This window comes from Gorilla gorilla, chromosome 12 (assembly GCF_029281585.2).
Source record: "Gorilla gorilla gorilla isolate KB3781 chromosome 12, NHGRI_mGorGor1-v2.1_pri, whole genome shotgun sequence".
Taxonomy (NCBI): Eukaryota; Metazoa; Chordata; class Mammalia; order Primates; family Hominidae; genus Gorilla; species Gorilla gorilla.
In genome coordinates this window covers 114,224,127-114,240,810 of record NC_073236.2, presented here as the reverse complement: position 1 = coordinate 114,240,810, position 16,684 = coordinate 114,224,127, and the positions used below count along the sequence as shown (strand labels likewise).

At 46.1% G+C, this 16,684-nt stretch overlaps 1 protein-coding gene across 14 annotated transcripts in view; it reads right to left on the bottom strand.

Annotated features, from left to right (window-relative positions):
* The window catches only part of DTNB (dystrobrevin beta), a 296,213-nt gene extending 293,816 nt beyond the window's left edge, over window positions 1–2,397 (bottom strand). For 6 of the 14 annotated variants that reach the window (XR_010130034.1, XM_019021306.4, XM_004028949.5 and 3 more), the window contains exon 1: window positions 2,202–2,380. The gene's annotated coding sequence lies outside the window, so the exon portion shown is untranslated. Of the gene's footprint in view, window positions 1–2,201 lie in introns of all 14 variants that reach the window. The other 8 variants (XR_002004731.4, XM_004028946.5, XM_004028944.5 and 5 more) reach the window with 3 other exon arrangements.
* Window positions 2,398–16,684: the final 14,287 nt, after the last annotated feature.

Genomic DNA, 16,684 nt, shown 5'->3' with positions numbered 1-16,684 from the left:
AGTATAGGGAAAAAACAGTCTATATAGGGTTTGGAATTAGCTGTGGCTTCAGGCATCCACTGGTGCTCTTGGAACATATCCCTGAGGCTAATGGGGGGACTACTGTACACATTTTTCCAAAACTCATCCAACCGCACACGGGAAATCTGTGCATTTTATTGTGTCAACTATACGTCAAAAAGTTGGTTTTAAAATAAATATATAAACAAAATATCATTGAGAGAGCCTGGAATAAGGCACCCAATATTGTAGAACCTAGGCACCTCTCAACAAGAGACCTGCTGGCTGTACAGCCCTGAAACAGGAGAAATAAATTTACTTCTTCAAGGCTTCCTATACAATGCCAGATTTTGATTATTACTTATTTTTCACACGAAGAAACTAAGGCCCTGAGAGAGTAACATAAAGACATAAAATAAACAATAAGTTGAAATTCTCTTGGTTCTGAGTCTAATTTTCTAACCATAGGTAGAAATTTGTCTCTCGGGAATAGTGGACATCCAAAAACTCTGCCAGCACTACCTTGACTGCACAACCCCTTTCAAAGGCAATTCCACTTATGCATGATAAAAATCCTCAGAGAACTCATAAAAGGTCAAGTTTTAATTTGGCAGACAAAGTAACCCAACAGGCACTGCAACCCAGGTTACTGAAGCAGCAGCCTGGAGCTCCAGAGTTCAGAGATTCAACCAAGGCAGAGCACAGGTAGAATTCCAGCCCTTACAGAAAAGCAGAGGCACCAACAGCCTCGCACTACAGGTCTAAGACCCAAGAACCAGGACGAAAATGAAAAACTGTTCTCTAGACAACACTACCCTCTTCCTTCTCAAGTGACAGAAAAAGCCAATGGGAGAAGGAACAAAATGGGATGATCTCAAGCAACAGGCCAAGGAGCAAGCTCTTGAAGGCCAACATGAAAGACACATGGGAAAGTGGTAGCATGGCCACAGAAACCAAGACCTCGCCGCCTTAGCCATTGCTTTAACATGCCCAGACCTCAGAACCGGGGTTGCCTCGCATAGCAAAAAAAAAAAAAAAAAAAAAAAAAAAGAGGCAGAGAGAGAGAACTTGTGGAACAGGGGAAATCCAGCAACCTTCCCTAACACTAGAGTGACTGACACTGCTCCATGGCAAATGTGGCCAAACCTTGCTTGTCCATTCATTCATGCAATAGACACTTATGGCTCAACCGCTGTGAGCCAGGCAACATTCTGAAGATTTAGCAGTCAATAGTCATGGAGCTTATTTCTAGTTGGGAAGGAAGGAAACTTCCTTTCTTTCCAAACGTCTTTTTTCCCCATCTAAAAGCCCCCTTTAAATGTTACCCGTAGGAGCCTTCAAAACTCTCCCAAATTTCTCCCATAGGCTTCTTGTGACCTTTCTGCTTTATCCCCAAAACCACGCAATTTATGGCTCCAATTTCCCAATACTGGGAAAAGACAAAAGAGACCGAAAGTAAATAGGGCATGCGACATAAAATTCGACGCTCCTTTGTATTTCATGTGCATATCTTCACAGCCACACTGTCAGCACCTCAATAACATGACGGTGTTCCATACTATTTCGTGGCCCCAGTGCTGACTACGGGTCTCTACCCACGGTAGCTGGAAGGTCTTCCTAATCCCAAGGCCTGGCACAGGAATTTAAGGGCAAGTATTCGTTACCGGCATCCTCCTCTCGGGACACTTCTTTCCTGTCCAGGGTGACCTCCTGGACAGGTTCGCTATTAGGCGCCTCGGGAAACAGTGATTTGGGGTGATCTGAAATAAATGCCCTTCCCTCTGCCAGGGCCTGCCCGCCTCACCTGCCCTCTGCCAGGACCTGCCTCACTCGCCCCTTCAGTACCTAACGCAGAGCCGCCTCCAGGCGAGCCGGGCTCGGGCAGCATCAGCCCGGCGCCCGGCCCCCGCTCGCGCCCGAGCCCCGGCGCGTTCCGGACCCCGAGACCCCTCCCGGCCCGGGATCCGCCGCATCCCCTCTGCCTGTCCCTCCGGGGCTAGCCGCGCCGTCCCACCTCGCAGCCGCGCGCGGTGCAGCGGCCACGGCTCCCCGCGCCCTCCCCGACTCCTGCAGCGCCGCACTCGCAGGCTCCCGGGTCCCCAGTCCCGGCGCAGCGCGAGCTGCCGTCCCGCACCTCGCGGGCGCGAGGCTCCAGCCCAGCTCGGCTCCCCACAGCCCCGGCGGCGGCCGCAGACCCCCACCTTGCTCACTTCCCCGCCGGAGCAGGGGTCGTCGGGAAGGTCTCCTGCGGCCTCACTCCTCCGCACGCTCCGGCCCGGCCCCCTCGGCTGAGGCAGCGGCGGCGCCTACTCAGGCCCCGGAGCCACCCCCGCGGCGAACGTTCGCAGCGCCCGGCTCGCGCCGCTTCTCCGCCCGGCACGCGCAGCGCCCGCCCCCGGCGCGAGGGCACGAGGGCGGAGGGCGGAGGGCGGATGGGCGGGCGCGCGCCCAGCGCGAGCGCGCGGCCGGGGGCGTGGCTTCCGCGCGCGGGGAGGGGGCGGGAGCGGCCGAGCAACCCCCCCCTCCACCCCGCCCCCGCGGCCGCGCCCCGCCCCCCGGTCGCCGGCGGGTTCCGGGCAGGCGGGAAGCTGGCTCCATCCAGGCTTCTCCCGCTCGCTGGCGTCGTGCCGGGTGTCTTTCCATCCGCAGGTATCTGCCGGCGGGGTGCCCGGCCCGACGTGACTACCCGACAAAGAATGCAAAGAGCCACCCCGTGAATCATTCTCCGCGCCTGGGGCACAAGCCTGTGCCCGAGTGACCCCCGTGAACTCCGCAAGCTAGCCCAGCCGCGGCGTGCGCCCCGCGCTGCACCAGGTGCCTGTGGGCGCACGATCACGGTCACGGCGCCTGGGCTCGAGGCGCCCCAAACTTAGCGGGGAAAACAGCCATGTACACAACCAAGTCCGATGACCCGTGCAGAGCCAAGCCACGGTGCGATGCTGGCACAGAAGCTAGAGATGACTTCTGCTTGGACGCCGCAGAGGGCTAGAGGCGGCATTTATGGTCAACCTCGAAGGAAGAAAAAGAAGTCCTAGGAGGAAAAAGGGAGGACATTAGGGCTGGGAAAACAGTTTGGGCAAAGGAGCCGGGGCAGCCAGGTTTACCATCTCAGCACCAGCTTTTTTGTGTTTTACTGTTATCCATCTTTTATAGAATTCTTTCCAAACTGTGAAATACAGGAGATGGTGCCAAATTAGAATATAGCAAGGACTTTTTGAATGGTTCAAATGGTCATTCTCAACGTTACTTAAGACTCAAAACAGCAACGTCCTTTGGGGGCTATTGGTCAATGATGAAGGCTGTAAGCTCCAGAGCCCAGGCCTGCATGCTGGGAGTATGGTTTTCACTGCTTTTTGGCACCTTACGGTAAGGCAGATCGTGCCACCTCCTGCTGCTGCTGCCTGCCTGCCTTTAGAACACCCTCTTCCTCCTCCTCTCCTCTTTTTATTTTTAAACTCCTATGGTGAAGGAAATGCTGATAACCAACTTTGTTAAATGGGAACAAATAGGTTCCTCAAAAGATGAGCATTTTCTGGCCTGCCGCGGAGGCTGACGCCTGTAATCCCAGCACTTTGGGAGGCTGAGGCAGACGGATCACTTGAGGTCAGGGGTTCGAGACCAGCCTGGCCAACATGGCAAAACTCTGTCTCTACTAAAAATACAAAAATTAGCCGGGCGTGGTGGTGTACGCCGTAATCCCAGCTACTTGGGAGGCTGAGGCAGGAGAATCGCCTGAACCTAGGAGGCAGAGGTTGCAGTGAGTCGAGATCGCGCCACTGTACTCCAAGTCTGGGCAAGAGAGTGAGACTCCGTCTCAAAATAAATAAATAAAGATGGACATTTTACCTTTTACCTTACATATATGAAGTGTGTGAATATTTTCATGCTTGAGGAGACTTATCTCTTGTAGGCACGGTCTTGGCCATGTTTTGTACATATTAAGATACTCAGAATACAGGTAAGAGACTTCTAGCTTCTTTATTTGCCCTTTTTGAGCACCCCCTATGTGGAAGGCATTGAGAGTGGTAAAACATTGATTCTGTTCTTTGGAGAAAAGATGTGTAAATAATATAAAATAAATGTGTAAATATCGCTTGATATGTTTGTTTTATTGATTGAAACCAAGGTAATTTCAATATATGGACTAGACAATCATAAACCATAAGGGAATTAAATACTTCAAGGACACTGTATTGGCATCTCTCCATCTCTGTTCTCTATTTCTTCACCTCCCACATCCTCAGAAAACTTTTCAAACACCTTTCAATCATTCTCCCCCTCTCACTCCAAAATTACCAACTTCTCTTTACTTGTCTCTTTCCTTCATCATCTATTCATGTTTAAGCTTTTCCTGTCCTCAAGAAAAAGGAAGAAACCCTTTCGCTGTCCCTCTAGATTCTGCTTCAGTTACTAGTCCCTCTCTGAGTTTTCCTTCATAAATATCTTGAAAGTCATCTACCCTCATCTCTACCTCCTCAGCAGCGCCTCAGCTCCTCAAACCTATGTAGTTTCTGTCCACACCACATCACTGCTTTGCTCTCAGTCATGAATGGCTTGTTTGATCCTAAATACCACAAGCCATCTCTGAGTCCTCATATTAGAACTCTCAGTGACATTTAACAGAGTACCTCACTCTTTCTGAAACTCCCTTGGTGTCATGGCATGACTCCTGTCTTAACCCCTGTGACCACTTCTCAGTTTCACAGATTCTCTCCTCAGCTGGTCTCACTCCACACATTCTCCCTGGACCATTCCATCCACTCCGTGTCTTTATCTACCGCATATCAGCAACTCCCAAGTGCACTCTCTCTAGCTCAGGCCACTCATCTGGGTTCCTTATTCACAAAAGCCCGCCAGACTTCTCCACCCGGGTGTCCTAGAGGTACCCCACGTTCTACATGTCTAAACTACTCTCCACCCAGTTGACCAGTTCAGAAACTGGGGGGCCATTCTTGATTCCTTCTTCTCGCACCACCCCTCTGCCCTGATTCCATACCCAACAACCACTAAGTCCCATTGATGCTTCCTCATAAATAAATAACTAGAATCTTTCCCTCTTAGCCCACCTCCCCTAAACTAATGCAGCAGCTTTGTTTGTTTGTTTTGAGATGGAGTCTCGCTCTGTCACCCAGGCTGGAGTGCAGTGGCACGATCTTGGCTCACTGCAACCTCTGCCTCCCAGGTTCACGCGATTCTCCTGCCTCAGCCTCCTGAGTAGCTGGGATTACAGATGCCCATCATCATGCCTGGCTAATTTTTATATTTTTAGTTAGAGACGGGGTTTCACCATGTGGACCAGCCTGGTCTCAAACTCCTGGCCTCAAGTGATCCACCTGCCTTGGCCTCCCAAAGTACTGGGATTACAGGCATGAGCCACTGCGCCTGGCCATGCAGCAGCTTTTTATGTGGTCTCCCTGCCAGTCTTGCTGCTTCCAATCCATCTTCCATGTTGCAGATTAGAGAAAGCTTTCGAAAATTTACCACCCCTGGTGTCACTGTCTAGCACTTCCCTTAATCTAGCCCTTGCCCATTCTCTCCAATCCATCTTCTATTGCTTCCTCCACACACACCATATAAACTCCTGGAATGTTTCCACTTCCCCTTGGCTCCACACCTTTGTGCTTGTTTCTGTCTCTTTTTGGAATGTCATTTGAATACAAGCAAAGAATATCCAACATATGTGTCACTGGGGTTCTACATATGTTGAAGCTATAATCTAAGAATCTTTCTGAAAATAAGATATAAACCTATAAGGCCTACATTTACCTGGGAAAATTGCCAGAGGCTGAACTCTGAGAGCTATGCTATTTACAGTGTTAAACTGATAATAATAATAATCTTCAAGGTCTGCAGGTACAAAGTTCAAATTGTTTAAAAGGGTAAGAGAATTGGACTGCAGGCCAGGTGCGGTGGCTCAAACCTGTAATCCCAGCACTTTGGGAGGCTGAGGTGGGCAGATCACCTGAGGTCAGGAGTTCGAGACCAGCCTGGCTAACATGGTGAAACCCTGTTTCTCCTAAAAATGCACAAAATTAGCCGGGTGTGGTGGTGCACGCCTGTGATCCCAGCTACTCGGGAGGCTGAGGCAGGAGAATCGCTTGAACCCGGGAGGTGGAGGTTGCAGTGAGCCGATATTGTGCCATTGCACTCCAGCTTGGGCAACAAGAGCGAAAATCTGCCTCAAAAAAAAAAAAGAAAGAAAGAAAGAAAAGAAAATTGGGCTGCAGGACTTTAAAGGTGGCTGCCAATTTTTTTTTATCATTCCTCTCCATCCAGGATGGCCTTACTGAATTGCTCGGCCAATAGAACATGCAATATTCTGGGATTTCCAGTCCCAGATCACAAAAAGTCTTTAAGTGTCCACCTGAGTTTGGGTCTTTGGTCTTTGGGAACACTTCTTTTTTTTTTTTTTTTTTTTGAGATGGACTTTCACTCTTTCACCCAGGCTGGAGTGCAGTGGCACGATCTCTGCTCACTGCAACCTCTGCCTTCCGGTTTCAAGCGATTCTCCTGCCTCTGCCTCCCGAGTAGCTGGGACTACAGGTACCCACCACCACACCTGGCTAATTTTTGTATTTTTAGTAGAGACAGGGTTTCACCATATTGGCGAGGCTGGTCTTGAACTCCTGACCTCATGCCACCCGCCTCAGCCTCCAAAAGTGCTGGGATTACAGGCATGAGCCACTGTGCCTGGCCAGAACACTTATTCTTAACGCCCCGAGCTGCTATGTAAAATATGTAACTCCCCACAAAGGTCCTACATGGAGAAGGAGAGGACCTAGCTGATTCTTGCTGGTATGAGTGAAATCGTCATGAAAGCCCTACATCAGCAGAATACCACTGAGTGACCTCAGTTGAAGCCACAGGGAACAGAAGAATCATCCAGCCAAGCCCTACCCAAATTCCTAACTCCAAAGACTGTGAAATTATAATTAAAATGGTTCTTACTTTAAGCCATTCTTTTTAGGGTAGGTGGTTTATTATGGAGTCTGGTAGCCAAAATAGTTGGCATCACCCATCTCAAGAACAACATACAAGCAAGGCAGTAGTGATACAGCATTTTCAGCATTTTCTGGAAACTTAAGGAACAAAGATGCAAGCCAAGGATTTTATATCCATCCATTCATGCTGTTTTTAAAACATCTAGTCGATAAAAAAGAACTGTTTACAAAATGCACAACTCAAAGAATACTGCACATGCAAGCCCATCTTAAGCATCTAGTAGAGCAGGGTCAGCAAATTTTTCTAAAGCATCTGATAGTAAACATTTTAGGTTTGGTAGTCTAACTACACCAGCCTTCTACTGTAGCACATAAGCAACCATACATGATATGTCAATAAGTGGGCGTGGCTATGTTCTGATAAAATTATATTTACAAAAACAGACTTGGAGCTGGATTTGGCCCATGAGCTACAGTTTGCCACCCCTATACTAGAGGAAAAGGAATAAATTTATCAAGTAAGCACATCACAAAACACAAGGCCTGTATGATTTAAGAAAATAATATACCATGATCCAAGTGGGGTTTATGTATTAGTCTGCTAGAGCTGCCATCACAAAGTATTCAGACTGGTTGGCTTAAAGAACAGAAATTCATCTTCTCATAGTTCTGGAGGCTACAAGTCCTAGATCAAGATGTTGGCAAGGGTGGGGCATGGTGGCTTATGCTTGTAATCTCAACACTTTGGGAAGCAGAGAAGGAAAGTTTGCTTGAGCCTATCAGTTCAAGACCAGGCTGGGCAACATGGTAAGACCCCACCTCTAAAAAAAAGAAATTTTTTTTTTCTTTTTTTAAGACAGTCATGCTCTGTCACCCAGGCTGGAGTGCAGTGGTGTGATCTCGGCTTACTGCAACCTCCGCCTCCCAGGTTCAAGCGATTATCCTGCCTCGCTTTCCAAGTAACTGGGATTACAGGTGCATGCCACCTCACCCAGCTAATTTTTGTTTTATTTTTAGTAGAGACGGAGTTGGTCTCAAACTCCTGACCTCGGGTGATTCACCCGCCTCAGCCTCACAAAGTGCTGGGATTACAGGAGTCAGCCACCATGCCTGGCCACTGCAAAAAAAAAATTGGTTTTTTTTTTTGAGATGGAGTCTCGCTCTGTCACCCAGGCTGGAGTGCAGTGGCGTGATCTCGGCTCACTGCAAGCACCGCCTCCCAGGTTCACACCATGTTAGCCAGGATGGTCTCGATCTCCTGACTAGTGATCCGCCTGCGTCGGCCTCCCAAAGTGCTGGGATTATAGGCGTGAACCACTGCGCCAGGCCTACCTCCTCTTCTTATAAGGACGCTAGTCCTATTGAAGTAGGACCCACCTCTAATAACCTCATGTAACTTAATTACCTCTTTAAAGATCCTATCTCCAAATATAGTTACATTCTGGGGTACCGGGGATTAGGACTTCAACAACCTAAATGTAAATGCTAAGAAACTCTTAGAAGAAAACATAGCTGCAAATCTTCATTACCTTGGGGCTGGTAAAGGCAAATGACAAAAGAAAATATAGATACATTAGACGTTATCAAAATTTAAAACTTTTGTACGTCAAAATATACTGTCAAGAAGATGAAACTACAGCCAACAGAATGGGCAAAAATATTTCCAGATAATATATGTAATAAGGGACTTATATCCAAAATATATAAGGAATAGACACAACAATTATAAAACAAATCACCCAATTGCAAAATGGGCAAAATATTTGATCAGACATTTCTCCAAAGAAGATATACAGAAGAACAATAAGCACACAGAAAGATGCTTGACTTGATTAACTATTAGGGATATGCAAATCAAAAACACAATGAGATACCACTTCATCCCACCAAATGACTGTTACTGGACAATAAAAAAAAAGAATGGAGTGTTGATACATGCTGCCACATAGATAAACCCTGAAAACATTATATGCTAAGTGAAAGAAGCCAGTCACTGAAGACTACATATCGTATGATTCCATTTTATTTTATTTTATTTATTTTTTGAGATGTAGTCTCACTCTGTCGCCCAGGATGGAGTGCAGTGGCGCGATCTTGGCTCACTGGCAACCTCTGCCTCCTGGGTTCGCACGATTCTTCTGCCTCAGCCTCCCGAGCAGCTGGAATTACAGGCGCCCACCACCACGCCCGGCTAATTTTTGTATTTTTTTAATAGAGACGGGGTTTCCACTATGTTGGTCAGACTGGTCTCGAACTCCTGACCTCGTGATCTGCCCGCCTCGGCCTCCCAAAGTTCTGGGATAACAGGCGTGAGCCACCACACCCAGCCTGATTCCATTTTATGAAATGTCTAGAATAGGCAAATCTGTAGAGACAGAAAGGATATTAGTGGATGCATGGGGCTGGAGAGGTTGGAGGGAGTGAGGAGTAGCTGTCAGTGGGTATGGGATTGCTTTTGGAATTGATGAGGATGTTCTTAAGTTGATCGTGGTGATGGTTGCACACCTCTTGTTAATATACTAAAAACCATTTAATTGTAAACTTTACATGGGTGAATTATAAGGTTTGTAAATTTTATCTAAAAAAGTTGTTTTTTTTTTCTTTGTTGTTGTTGTTGCTGTTGTTGTTTCAGACAGGGTCTTACTCTGTTGCCCAGGCTGGAGTACAGTGTCACCCAGCTCACTGCAGCCTCGACCTCCCAGGTTGAAGCAATCCTCCCACTTTAACCTCTCTCCCAAGTAGCTGGGACCACAGGTGTGCACCACTGCACCCAGCTAATTTTTTACTTTTCTTGTAGGGACAAGATCTCACAATGTTGTCTAAGCTGATCTTGAAATGCTGGGCCCAAGTCATCTTCCCGCCTTGGCCTCCCAAAGTGCTGGAATTATAGGTATGTGCCACTGCACCCAGCCAGCTGTTTTTTGTTTGTTTGGTTGTTTGTTCTTTGTTTTTTGTTTTTTTGAGATGGAGTCTCACTCTGTCTCCCAGGCTGGAGTGCAGTGGCCCAATCTTGGCTGACTGCAAGTTCCGCCTCCCTGGTTCACGCCATTCTCCTGCCTCAGCCTCCCCAGTTGCTGGGACTACAGGCGCCCACCACCACGCCTGGCTAATTTTTTTTGTATTTTTAGTAGAGACGGGGTTTCACCGTGTTAGCTAGGATGGTCTCGATCTCCTGACCTCGTGATCCGCCTGCCTCGGCCTCCCAAAGTGCTGGGATTACAGGCGTGAGCCACAGCACCCAGCCACCAGCTGCTTTTATCAAAAAATAAAACGATAAAACCCTCCTCAAAGATGTATGTGTATGCTTGAACAAGACATCACTTGGTTTTGTTTAAAATATCCTAACGTTATTAAGATAACAATTCTCCTTATGTTAATTTATAAATTTAATATGATTCTCCAAAAAATATAAACAATTTTTTCTGTAGCTATACAAGTTGATATCAAAGTTTATGTGGAAAAATAAACACTCAAGGATAACTAGTAAGACACAGAAAAGAAAGAGGTATGAGAGGAGACTAGCCCTAGCAAATATTAAAACATGCTATAGAGTTTTTGAATGAAAACAGTGTGGTTCTGGCACATGAATAGGCAGACCAATGAAATCAAATAGAAAGTTCAGAAATTAACTTACTGCTTATGAAAATCCAGTAGACAATAAACAGTCAAATGGCTGAGGCAAAGATGGGCTTTTTAATAAATGGTGTTGGGACTCTGCGTGCAGTGGCTCATGCCTGTAATCCCAGCACTTTGGGAGGCCGAGGCAGGCAGATCACTTCAGGTTAGGAGTTCAAGACCAGCCTGGCCAACATAGTGAAACCCTGTCTCTACTAAAACATACAAAAATTAGCCGGGCGTGGTGGTGGGCGCCCATAATCCCAGCTACTCAGGAGGCTGAGGCAGGAGAATTGCTTGAACCCAGGAGGCGGAGGTTGCAGTGCCAAGATCACCGCCATTGTACTCCAGCCTGGGAAACAGAGCGAGACTCCTCAAAGAAAACAAAAAATGGTGTTGGAGCAATTGAATATTTGTGCTCTGTCGTGAGATTATGGAAAAACACATTGCTGTAAGAAATGAAAAATAGTATAGCCCTTATGGAGAAGCATTTGGTAAGATTTAATGAAACGATTTGTACATTTACATTTCAGCCTAGCACTCCCACTTCTAGGAATTTATGCTAAAGATACCTCCGAAATACATAGGCATACTTACATATGTAAGTTTCTTCATTGCACCATAATTTGGAAAAATATTTGTATTTGCATAGGAAACTACCTAAATACCCAAACATAAAAGATTAGTTGAATACATTATGGTATTTAAATACAATGGGATACTAGGAAGCCATCAAAAGGAATGAAGAAGATCTTTACTGACTGATATGTAGTCATTTCCAAGATATATTATTGGGTTTTTTGGTTTTGTTTTGTTTTGAGACAGGATCTTGCTCTGTCATCAAGGCTGGAGTGCAGTGGTGCAATCATATCTCACTGCAGCCTGGACTTCCCCGGGCTCCGATAGTCCCCCCACCTCAGCCTCCCGAGTAGCTGAGACTACAGGTACATGCCACTATGCCCAGCTAATTTTTGCATTTTCTTGTAGAGACAGGGTTTCACCATGTTTCCCAGGCTCAGAAATCTCAATTCTTAGAACTTACTGTATGAAAACATTCAGTGATGTGTAATTAAATGTACGCAATAGAATATCTTACAAGAGTTATTTCTAAAAACCAAAATTAAAAAAATACTTACAGGGCTCTGATTAAATTATGAGATAGAAGAATCCCAAATCATTAAAATAACACTGTAAAAGAATGTTTTAGATGATGTAAAATGGTATATGTAGTGCGACTCAAATTTTGTTTAAAAATATATGTGAGGGCCGGGAGAAGTGGCTCACTTCTGTAATCCCAGCATCTTGGAAGGCTGAGGCGGGTGGATCACCTGAGGTCAGGAGTTCCAGAGCAGCCTGGCAACATGGTAAAACCCCATCTCTACTAAAAATACAAAAAAAAAAAAAAAATTAGCCGGGCATGGTGGCGCATGCCTGTAGTCCCAGCTACTCAGGAGTCTGAGGCAGGAGAATTGCTTGAACCCCGGAGGTGGAGGTTGCTGTGAGCCAAGATCGCACCATTGCACTCCAGCCTGGGTGACAGAGTGAGACCTTGTCTTTGAAAAAAAAAAAAAAAAGTGTGAGACAACACAATAGAAAGAGGGGCAAGCATGTAAATAGATATTTTATGGAAGAGAAAACACATGGCCAATAAACATAGAAAAAGATCCTCAATTCATTAGTATTCAGGAAAATGCAAATTAATACTACAAAGTTGTACACCTACTAGAATGGCAAGATTTAAAGTTTCACAATTCCAAATGCTGGAAAAAAGCCTCATCAATTGGAAACTCTTATACAGTAATGCTGAGAGTATAAATCAGTACAACCATTTTGGCAATGCTTAACAAAGTTGAAATTCTATATACCTTATATCCAGCTATTCAACCCCAAAGACACTCTTCATGCATGCACCAAGAGGAATACACAATCACTGCACTCTTCTTGGTACTTATTTATTTATTTATTTTTATTTTTTGGAGACAGTCTTGCTCTGTCACCCAGGCTGGAGTGAAGTGGCACAATCTGGTCTCACTGCAACCTCCGCCTCCCAGGTTCAAGCAATTCTTATGCCTCAGCATCCAGGGTAGCTGGGATCACAAGTGTGCACCACCATGCCTGGCTAATTTTTGTATTTTTCATAGAGACAGGGTTTTGCCATGTTGCCCAGGCTGGTCTTGAACTCCTGAGCTCAGGCAATCTGCCCACCTCAGCCTCCAAAAGTGCTGGGATTACAGGCGTGAGCCACCACGCCCAGCCTGTTCTTAGTACTTCTAAAAACAATCCAAATGGCCAGCAAGAGAAGAAAGAATGCATAAATGTGTATATCTCCACAGTGGAAATATTAAACAGCAGCAAAAATAAAAGAGCATTTGCATAACACAACATGGATAAATTGAACCAACATTTTTCTTAGTGAAGAAAGCAAGAAACATATGACTCATCGCATGTCACCATTTTTACAAGGCTTAAAATCAAATAAACACAAACAATTTTTAAAATTACTTTAATAAGGCAATAGAATGATACTCCCACTCCATGAGAGGAAGTGCAAGACCAAGGGGTGCACATAGGTAAATGACAATTATTGCCATGATTTATAATGTTTTGATTTTTGGGGCGGGGGTGTAATGTTACATATATTCTTTGTATGTATCAAATATCATATTTTTCAAAGATAAAGGGAAAGAGTGTGTGTTTGTTGTGTTCCTTGAATAAGACTGGGTGAATATAAACCAAAATATTAGAAGAAGTTATCTCTGGGTAATAGGATTAAGAATTATTTTAATTTTCTTTGCATTTGTTTGTATTTTCAAAATTGTCTTAAATGAACATGTACTTTTTTGGAGGCAGGAAGAAAAATATTTTTAAAAATCTGCGCTAGAATCTGTTCTATTTTCATTCCACAGTCTGAACATCTAAGTCTTAATTACCATAGTGATAAATGATCTGGGGGAAGAGGTGCGCAGTGGAATCTCCAAGGTCATGTGCCAGGTAGTGAGCTGACAGTGGCAGAAAGGAGGCTGCATGGGATGTGACCGAGCTGCGTGGGAGGGCAGACACCTGCCCGCCGAGTGTCAGTGTGGGCAAGAGGAAGGTAATAACAGCTGAAGGAAAACAATTTAATGAACTGAAAACCATTCCTTAAAGTTGTAAATCCACCATCCAGCCTGCCCTGGCTTCCAGCCTCCTCCTCCCACCCCCACCCCAACCCCGCCAAAAAAATCAAGAACATGCAGATAGCAATACTAAAAACAAAACATCATGATTGCATCTTGGTATCAAATTATTATAAATTGACACCATAATGCGTGTCGTTCTGTTCTCTGCCATTTACAGATGGCGTGACAGGACTGGAAGGGCTCCAGGAGAGAGTAATTAAAATGATTAGCAGAAAGCGGGTCCTTCACAGGAGGCAAAAAAAACCAAACTCCATCCTTCAGCGGAAAGTGAGAGCTTGGCCGTGACACGCCAAAGGTGTGCACAGTCAGAACACAGACAATGGTGCCGAATCTCACAGTACCAGCAGTACAGGGTAGCGCGCCATCAGTGGTTGACAGAGGCAGATTTGGAAGAAATGAATAGGAACTGCTATTTTGTGTGGCAGATAACAACGTGGATATCCTTACCCCCAGAGGCTGACGCATGAGTCCTCCGTCTTGTCCAAATGTGGAATGAAGATGGCACAGAAGACCAGCTCGTGGGCCTCTGGGTGGGATTCGGAGGGCTGGGAAGAGAGGCGGTGCTGGACGGTGGTGTTGGTCTTTACTCTCTGTATTATCCTGTGGATTATAAGAGCCTGTGACAAATCGCATGGAAAACCTTTCAAGACAAAACTTTCTAAGATTTATCTTGTGAACAGCAGTTGTGTTCTTCAATAAAACCGTCCTTAGGTGTCAAGCTGAAGTTTGGACTGGGCTGGATAGCTAGCGAGACTTCTATTGTAGTATTTTCTGGGTGCTAGGATCACAGGTGTGAGTAGCTATCATTCTGCCACACCGTGCAAAGCTCATGAGGCCAGAGGCTAGATGGCACCCCAAAATATCCCCAAGAATTACTCCAAGAAGGCAATCCAGAGGCCAGAGTATCCAAGGAAGAGTGTATTACAGGTTTTGTTAGTTTACCAAAGGCTATTTATTTATGTAGTGTTGTCAGACACCTGAAAATGTCAACAAATTCTATGTTGACAAAACTTTCTAAACTGGCTCAAGGGTCATTCAAGGTGTTCTCACATACCTATCACCTGGGGTGCTTTTGAGAAAATACATCTGGGCCCCACAGTTCATCTAGATGAGCTATTTTTTTTTTTTTTAAGAGACACAGTCTTGCTCTGTCGCCCAGGCTTTGGAATGCAGTGGCACAACCATAGCTCATTGCGGCCTCAAACTCTTAGGCTCAAGAAATCCTCTGGCCTCAGCCTCCCAAAGCACTAGGATTGCAGGCATGAGCCACTGTGCCTGGCCGGAATTTTTTTAAGTGACCCCAAGTGGTATAATGTGCAGCCGGAGTAGAGAAGCACTGAGCATCTCCACTTGATAAAGTTAATTACTTGAAGGGGTTCTGGCTGTAGGAAGAGGGCAAAGGGCACTGGAGACAAGCTGGGATAGAAGCAAAGACCATTCCGCCGGCTCAGCGCACAAGGTCTGAAATACGTCCAGGCTGCCCCTGCATGGTGGTGGGGGAGGGAGGGGAGGCTCAGCTGGTTTATTTTTTATTTATTTATTTTTAAGACAGAGTCTCGCTCTGTCACTCAAGCTGGAGTGCAGTGGCGCAATCTTCACCCACTGCAACCTCCTGGGTTCAAGCGATTCTCCTGCCTCAGCCTCCGGAGCAGCTGGGATTACAGGCGGGCACCACCATGCTCAGCTAATTTTTGTATTTTTAGTAAAGATCAGGTTTCACCATGTTGGCCCAGCTGGTCTCAAACTCCTGGCCTCAAGTGATCCACCCACCTCAGCCTTCCAAAGTGCTGGGATTACAGGCGTGAGCCACCGTGCCCAAATCATTACCTTTTTAAGGCAAACTCCATAAGGCCAGTTCCTGGGGAAAGGAGTGCTTCCCTAGGTCTACTCAGGGGCCTCTGTGGCTTCATTGCATGTCATAGGAAAGGTCTTCCAATATGCATCAGAGCCACTGTTTGTCTAGAAAACTCCTTTCTCTCCCATTGAAATGTTCCTGTCTTTTGCAAAGATGTAGGATCAAAAAGCCCAGACTGCAAAAAGGAAAAGTGCCACCAGTTCCTGTCCAGATTCCCAGTCGGCACACAGGGAGACCCATGTCCTGCAGCTTTGGGCCAACTTTCTGACACCACATCCATTCTGGGCTCCTTTTGGGGCATATGGCTCCCTTATACAACACTAGCTCTTCAGCTGCTTAGAAAGCAGAATTACTTCGCTGTAATGTGAGGAACTCTCCAGAAAGAAACTTCAGGCCAGGCACGGTGGCTCACGCTTGGAATCCCAACACTTTGGGATGCCAACTTGAGGAGGATCCTTTGGGCCCAGGAGTTTGAAACCAGCCTGGACAACATAGTGAGACTCCATCACTACAAAAAATACAAAAATTAGCCAGGTGTGGTGGCATGCACCTATAGTCCCAGCTACTCAGGAGGCTGAGGCAGGAGGATTGCCTGAAGCTAGCAGCTCGAGGCTGCAGTGAGCTATGATCATATCCCTGCACTCTGGCCTGGGTGACAGAGAGAGGCCCAGTCTCTTTTTAAAAAAAAAAAGAAAGAAAGAAAGCAACTTCATGTAGAAAGGCCATTTCAGGTCCCCAGATAGCCGCTGGGTGCAGTTCAATTTAGTCCGCCAAAACTTTTCCAGGCATTCTGTTTCCTCTGTCGCCTTGCTTATGTCCCCACCCGCTTCATCCCTTCTTGTTGTTTACCTCTAGGATGTGCTTTGCCCTCTTCCACACATCAAGTGTTGATCTCCTGCCTCACCCACTTGGCTTCATACTTCCATAGACACCATTTCCACCTAGAGCATCTACTGTCTCCTTCAATATCTGTCCGTAACCCATCTCAAGACCCAACTCAAACATCACTTCTCAGAGAAGACAGCTTTCTTAGTGTTAACTTCACTCTACTCTGATCACATCTATGTTTTATCCCGTTTGTGTTTAGACATAGT